Source organism: Labrus bergylta, chromosome 22 (assembly GCF_963930695.1).
Source record: "Labrus bergylta chromosome 22, fLabBer1.1, whole genome shotgun sequence".
Taxonomy (NCBI): domain Eukaryota; kingdom Metazoa; phylum Chordata; class Actinopteri; order Labriformes; family Labridae; genus Labrus; species Labrus bergylta.
Window position 1 is genome coordinate 15,167,209 of NC_089216.1, and position 7,074 is coordinate 15,174,282.

The following is a 7,074-nucleotide window of genomic DNA, read 5'->3' on the forward strand; positions in this document are numbered from 1 at the left end:
AATCTGCTTCTGATCGCACCGTTACACCGTGTGACGCTTTTATTCGTGTCCGAGAGCCGAAGCTGAAGCCCGGAGAGTTTACCGAACTTCATCCGCCGTCTGCTGCGCCAGCTCCTGGGAGAAGCTGCAGGTCTGACCGGAGCAGGAGGAACCGGGGGAGTTTATTTCAAAGTGCACCGCTGTGATTTGTATGAAACAGTCCAAAGAGAGGAGACTTTGAGACAGAAAGGTGAGTCTATTTCATCTTCAAATGTTTAACGGTAAACTGTGAGACCGGGACGGCGGAGTCAAGCTAGAGAAAACACCGGAAACAGTTTCCCCTTTCAAAATAAAGCAGTGTAAAGGGAGTTTAAGCCACTGTGAGCTTCAGTTTCAGTTTATAAAGATTAATCCGTCCTTCATAATAAGACTTAATCTTCACATCAATGTAAAAGAAAAGGATCAGAAAGTTCTTTCATGTATAAACGATCTCTAGAAATGGTTCTCAACTGGTGGGTCGGGACCCAAAAGTGGGTCGCAAAGGGTTTTAGGACAAAGAAATTGGATATGTTAATATTGGCCGATATTATCAAATAAGTGTCAAAGTCATGCAGGTAGACTTTTATATTCACCATCTCCTCTGAAGGACGCTTGTCTACATCCGAGATTTGAAGGTAAAGGAGAGTTTTGGGGGAGTATGACGTACAGCTCACGGGACAATCTTTAAATGTGTACAAACAATAACGTCCTCAGCAGAATGCCACTTCAGTGATGTTTACAGATACCCCGAGGAGAATCTGTCACCACATAAACATGCAAAAAAAAGTGTTAAATAATCGTGATTAAAATGTTTCAACGTTGGACAGCCCTAGTCGAAAACACTTACAAGTATACAGAAGCCGAAGTGGAAATGCCTCAAAGTCTTTTTATTTTACTCAACTGTCCCGTGGTCAGTTATTAATTAATTCAATCAATGAATCAATTTCTTCAGATCTCAAAATATAACAGGACAGCTAGCGTCGTTACCGCTACTTGTCATCAAATAAATAAAATATCCTAAACGTGTTTGTTCCCCTCAGACAGAAAGAAGCAGCTCAAGATTTCAGATGAATATGATCAAATACGTTTTATTGTAATCTTTGTGTCTTCTGTTTTGACCCTTCAGAATGTCGTTCACTGTAATCTTGTTTTGGTGGTTTTGGTGGTGTGACTGGAAGTCGCCTATTTCCTGTTGTCAGTTTTTACTTTAAAAGCATGAGACTGTTAATTACTGCCGTTTATTTTTTATATATTTTTATTTTTGTATTGTCATTGATCACGGATCAGACACACACACACACACACACACACACACACACACACACACACACACACACACACACACACACACACACACACACACACACAAACACACGCATGCTCACACACACACACACACACACACACACACAGCTCTTCAAGGATTACTGTTCAGGTATTTAGTCCAACAGATCTTAGTGGGTTAATCTTGTCTGGCTGACCTCAAGCATTAGTGGACCAGGGTAAAGCTAATTTGTAGTCCAGGGTAAAGCTAATTTGTAGTCCAGGTTAAAGCTAATTTGTAGCCCAGGTTAAAGCTAATTTGTAGTCCAACTATTCACCTCTTGTCAGAAACAGGCTCTCCCTCTCTGCTGCACTGGGCTCAGTGTCCAATGTTGGTTGTCAGATTTAACCGCCCCTCCACTCACTCGACACCCCAAGGCTCTGATTGGTTTGAGCAGCTGGCGAGCCGACTTCGCTTCGTACCTCGGGTCAAGCGTTTTGACTTTGCCAATGAGCCGGTTGTTCTGGGAGCAAATATACTGAACCTGATTCTCTTTCTTTTCGATCGAGGTTCATGTTGAAGTGGTGTTCAGCTGCAGTATCTGTCGATGCTGCACTAGCTCCTCGCCGCTGGCCGAGGCGCTAACGCTAGCTTGCTGCTCTCGACATTTGTTTCCTGGCGGTCTAGTCATGGACTGTGGAGAGCTGTGACAACATCCAACTCTGCTCCGTGTCTTCTTCAGGCCCTTTTGGAGCAACACATCACCTCCACTGTCTATGTTTTTACTCAGCTGTTCTTCTTTCTGATCCGACATCGTGGTGACTGGCGAGTTCGCGTGAACTTGATGTTACACTGTGGCGTGAACACACGAGTGAGTGACATGTAATGCCGGTAAACAAAGGTGGGCGCCACATTGTGTGACCATGACACAGCCTCTTTTTACTCATTGACCATGGGTAATAGAGAGGACTGGCACCTGTTGAGGAGTCCAGATACGCAGGAAAAGGTCCTGAACACAAAGGGTTCAAAACTAGAAGTGGCGTTCCTGCGTACCGGAGCGTCCCGGTCCACATAACCATCAGATCAGGAACATTTCAGGGGCAGCCCCCATTAAATGTTCCTCAAATGCTTCAGGAGTGTGAAAACAGCTTTATCTATTTTCACTGTCGTTACATGCAGAGACCACCAGTGGGCTCCAAAGTGCACCAATCTGAATTGTTCCTTAATGTTACTTTAACTGTGAGTACAGTGCCTTTTGCAACATGGCCCAGGTAGCTGATTTTAACCCAGGTCCCACCTAAAGTTTAACAGTCAATCCTAGTTTTGACTTTTTGGGTCAGCCAACCAGAGGTCAAGGGTCGCCCAGGTCACCCTGTGCTTCGCCCTGGATCGGCCCCTGGCTACACCTCATACATCCTTACTACAAGTGTACCTGCACAGGTAAGCTCCTCCTGCTCGTTCACCTGCTCTCTGATGTGTGTGAGGTGACCTGAGCACCTCCAGTCTGTGTGACCCTGCAAAGCATCCTCCTTTAAAACAGGGGGAAACTTGGCAGTGCTTCGGGTGTCTGCACTTTAGGAATTCATATTAATGGTTAATTGTGAATCATGCCGTGCACACAGGAGGAGGAGGAGAGGGTGAACATGAGGAGATGAAAAGAGGAGAGGGTGAACATGAGGAGATGAAAAAAGGAGGAGAGGGTGAACATGAGGAGATGAAGATGAGAGGGTGAACATGAGGAGATGAGGAAAGGAGGAGAGGGTGAACATGAGATGAAAAGAGGAGCAGAGGGTGAACATGAGGAGATGAGTAAAAGAGGAGAGGGTGAACATGAGGAGATGAAAAGAGGAGCAGAGGGTGAACATGAGGAGATGAGTAAAAGAGGAGAGGGTGAACATGAGGAGATGAAAAGAGGAGCAGAGGGTGAACATGAGATGAAAAGAGGAGCAGAGAGTGAACATGAGGAGATGAGTAAAAGAGGAGAGGGTGAACATGAGGAGGTGAAAAGAGGAGCAGAGGGTGAGTCCTGCTGTGAAAACATTCCTACTTCATGCCAAACAGCTGTTCACTGTCTTCAGTCTGCTTCAAATCCATTGTCTGGAATATTCTACCTACAGCCCTGAGTGTTTCTGAACTGGGCCATATGGGTCCTCAGGAGGAGGAGGAGGAGGCGGCTGGTCAGGAGCAGCTGGTGCTCTGCTCCTTAACAAAGGCTCCAGTTAACAGATTAGAGGCTTTAACGCTAAATTTAGCCACAGAGATGCTTCATGCTGCACGCGCTGACTCTGCATCCAGAACAACAGGTTCATCAAATGTTCATAAATTAACTTCAAGTCCGTCGTCTTGAAGATTAGAGAGAACAATCCTCAGATGACACACTGCAAACAGTAAAACAGTGACACACAGCTCGTGTTCAGAAGTCAGAGTGGAGTAATCTTTTCTTTCTTTAAAAACGTAACCATGCCAACCCTCAGGACTCAGAGCGCTCACACCAAACACACTGAAACCTGAAGACACACATTAGCTCGTCAGCATCTTTGATATTCTCTCTGGATTCCTTGTGTATTTGAATGAAACACTCAATAAAATCCAAAAGTACGGCAGTGTTTAAACAAACAGAAGCTTTAGCACACGGACTAAACTGCACAAACACTTCGGCAACGTTTCAGGTCCAAAAAATGTCCGATGTTCTCGTGCAGTTTGTCCGTGTGAAGAAGTTTGTCATTAAATCGCCAAAGTTGAAAGAAGTTCAACTTTTCAGACATCGCCACGCTTGTCAATGTCACTTCTCCCTCAGCGACCAATCAGAAAGGAGAGGGGGCGGGGCTTCTGATATCAGCTTTGTCAACAACATTTGCGGAGGAGACGCTGGCCTGTCTCGTCTTCTGGAGGGAACAGTTTCAGGTGTAGAGCTGCTGCTGAGGACACGCCTCCTTCACATCGTCTTCATGATGAATTAAAGAGAATTAAACACGGAGCTAAAAGACGCTTAACGGACATTAGCGAGGGAACTGCTCAACCTGCAACCTCAAGTGTTGTAGTCAAGAACACACTAACCAAGACCAAGACCAGAGTCCTCTGAGACAAGACCAAGACCTAGACTAAGACCAAGACCTTCAAAAAGTGGCCTGGAGACACTTAGAAAACATGACACGCCTCACTAATAAAGTGAATGAAGAGCTTTGAAAACATCCGTCCTGTGTTTTTCTTTGTCCTGCTTTGATTTGAAGCTTCAGGATGTGACCTGTTCAGAGTCGGTGTTTCTCCGTATCTTCAGTTCATCCTAACGATGATATTTGATCAGAGAGCTCTCATCATGCTCTCAAAGAAACTGTAAACCTCGTCACGCGGCCAGCATCACGCTTCCTTTGGGACTTAATGAACCATGGGACTCATATGTAGAGAGAGATACAGGGGTGCAAACTTGTCACCTTTCGACGAATTTCACCGTTTTGGATCCCAAATAGGTCATTTGTGTGATTCATTTAGATCTGCAATAAAAATATTTGGAGGGGGGTCTACTGCAAACGTTGAGTCGTTTCATACTGATTGCGGTCAGAGCGGTCTGATTGCTCAACATGGCACGAAGAAAGTACTTCCAGCCCCTGTAGCCAATCATTGCAACGCGGTCGGCACTGTTACAAAATCTCGGAGATGTGCGCCGACCGCAAGAAGCATGAAACCTGATTCAATGAGTCAAAATGTGCAGCACATGGCTAATTTACATAACGTTATTTTCCCGTGAAAACACTGTGGAAAGACTCGTAGTCTGGCTAGCAAGCCAGCCTTTCTGTTCAACATCCTGTCTGATCATGTTTACCGTTTGGTAGCCATAGGTAAAGATGTTGAGAGAAATGTGTGCTAGCTTGAAGGTAACTTCATACAGCTTTCTGGTTCATTATTATCTCAGGCAACATTAAAGTGACAGCAGGTCAACACATGTAATACGGTAGGCCAGAGGGAATATAAACTTGATGAAAATCAGCAGGAACAAAACATCAGGTTAATATATTGATAATGTTACATATATATGATAGAAAAGATTGGAAAATATTATCATACTTGATGACTGTATTATAATGCTCTCTCAGACTCTTGCCCTGAGAGCATAGTGACTGCCCTTCACATCACCCCTTAGTAGAACATGGTAAGCCCTGTTCTGCAAATTCATCCCATTTATAAAAAGGGACTGAAGGTTGGGAGCAAGGGTTTTTCATGTTTCACTGAAGCTTTATCAAAAAGTTAAAACGGAACATAGATATCGACAAGCAATTGTGTTTTTCTTATTGTTTGCACCGCTTCTTTAGTCGGTCTGAATGCTAAAATCGTCTGTAAATTCACATTTTAAAGATATATTCAAAAAAAATCTTCCCGGGGGGGGGGGGGGGGGGGGGGCATGCCCCCGGATCCCCCTAGGTGGTTTTGATCCATGTCACCTTTTTCATCCCTGATCAGTTTGCACCCCTGGAGATAATTCAGGGGTAGAACACCTGGATTTATAACTTACTTTATGTCTCTGTTGCTGCAGGTGAACTAGTTATTCCCACCTGCAGTAAGACGTGGACTCACCTGTTCGCCCTCAAGGATCTGTGCCGAGCTCAGAGCAGATTATTCTCATGTCCTCTGATGCGCTGAGACGTAAACAAACATCAGCTTTCCGCTCATCTTCCTCCTCTGATCCCTCAAATCCTGACGGTGCAGTCGCTGAGTAAATGAGAGAGGAGGGTTAGAAGTGTGACAAAACAAACTACGGTGGCTGACGAGGGGAAACGCTGCATTAGAACCAGGCTGCAAGTTAACCAAACAGACGATAAAGGAGCTGCATAAAAAGGAAAGAAATACGTAAAATCGAAATAGAAAACAATGTGAGGTCAAAAACACAGGAACCCTACTCCGGTCATCTCAGAGGAATACCTCCGGGCCTGTAGGGGGCGCTCTCCTTATCTCTATGGAGGACTCAACAATACATGTCATGATACTACAGCGATTTAATCCCAATTTAGCTTTTTAACGATTTTCTCTTCTTTGCAAAGACACAAGATTGAAGGTCATTTATGAATAAATGTTTACACTCCTTATTCATAATGAGACACACTCTAAACATCAGAATCTTCATTATAGTCTTTTATTCTCTTCTCTGACAATAAAAAAATTACAACGACTAAATCGCGCAAAAGTCGGATTGAAAAATGTGTCTCACCCTGAAAACTTTGTGCAGCTGCGGAGGCATCGAAGAAGACCTCTTTGAAACTTTAGTTTAAAATCAACAGATCATGAATCAAATAAATCATCTCAACTCCAAACCAAACAGCATCCTCCGGTGTTGCACCATGAAGCCGATGCTGAAGTGTAAAATCCTGCAGTTCCTCAAGTGTCCACTAGAGGCTGGATGCAGAAGCACAGGAAGTCACATACACATCCATTCAAAAAAGTCTGTTTTTACAGCAGAGATTAACATGTTTACAGCCTGGTTCAAAAAAACAAATAAGTGTGATTAGCTCATGTCTCGATCTGCACACACTGTACAGGGGGGTGAATGTTTTGATGACTCATCAGTTTTGATTTGATGAAGGATAAGAGTTATTCACAATAAGGTGTGTAGCTGACCTGATTGACAGGCGGGCGCGGTGTAACGGTTTGTCAGGAGGCTTAAAACCCGCCTCAGCTCCAGCTCTCAGCCTGTCCTTAGGTTGACTGAAAGTTAGACTGAGACAGCATTTTCAACACGGAGACCGCCATCGATGGGACTCCAGCGCCCCCTGCAGGAACAGACGGGTCACTCAGACTTCAAA

At 44.5% G+C, this 7,074-nt stretch overlaps 1 protein-coding gene across 1 annotated transcript in view; it reads right to left on the bottom strand.

Annotated features, from left to right (window-relative positions):
- LOC109995512 (butyrophilin subfamily 3 member A1) overlaps positions 1–7,074 on the bottom strand; it is a 38,137-nt gene that overhangs the window by 30,325 nt on the left and 738 nt on the right. The window lies entirely within an intron of this gene.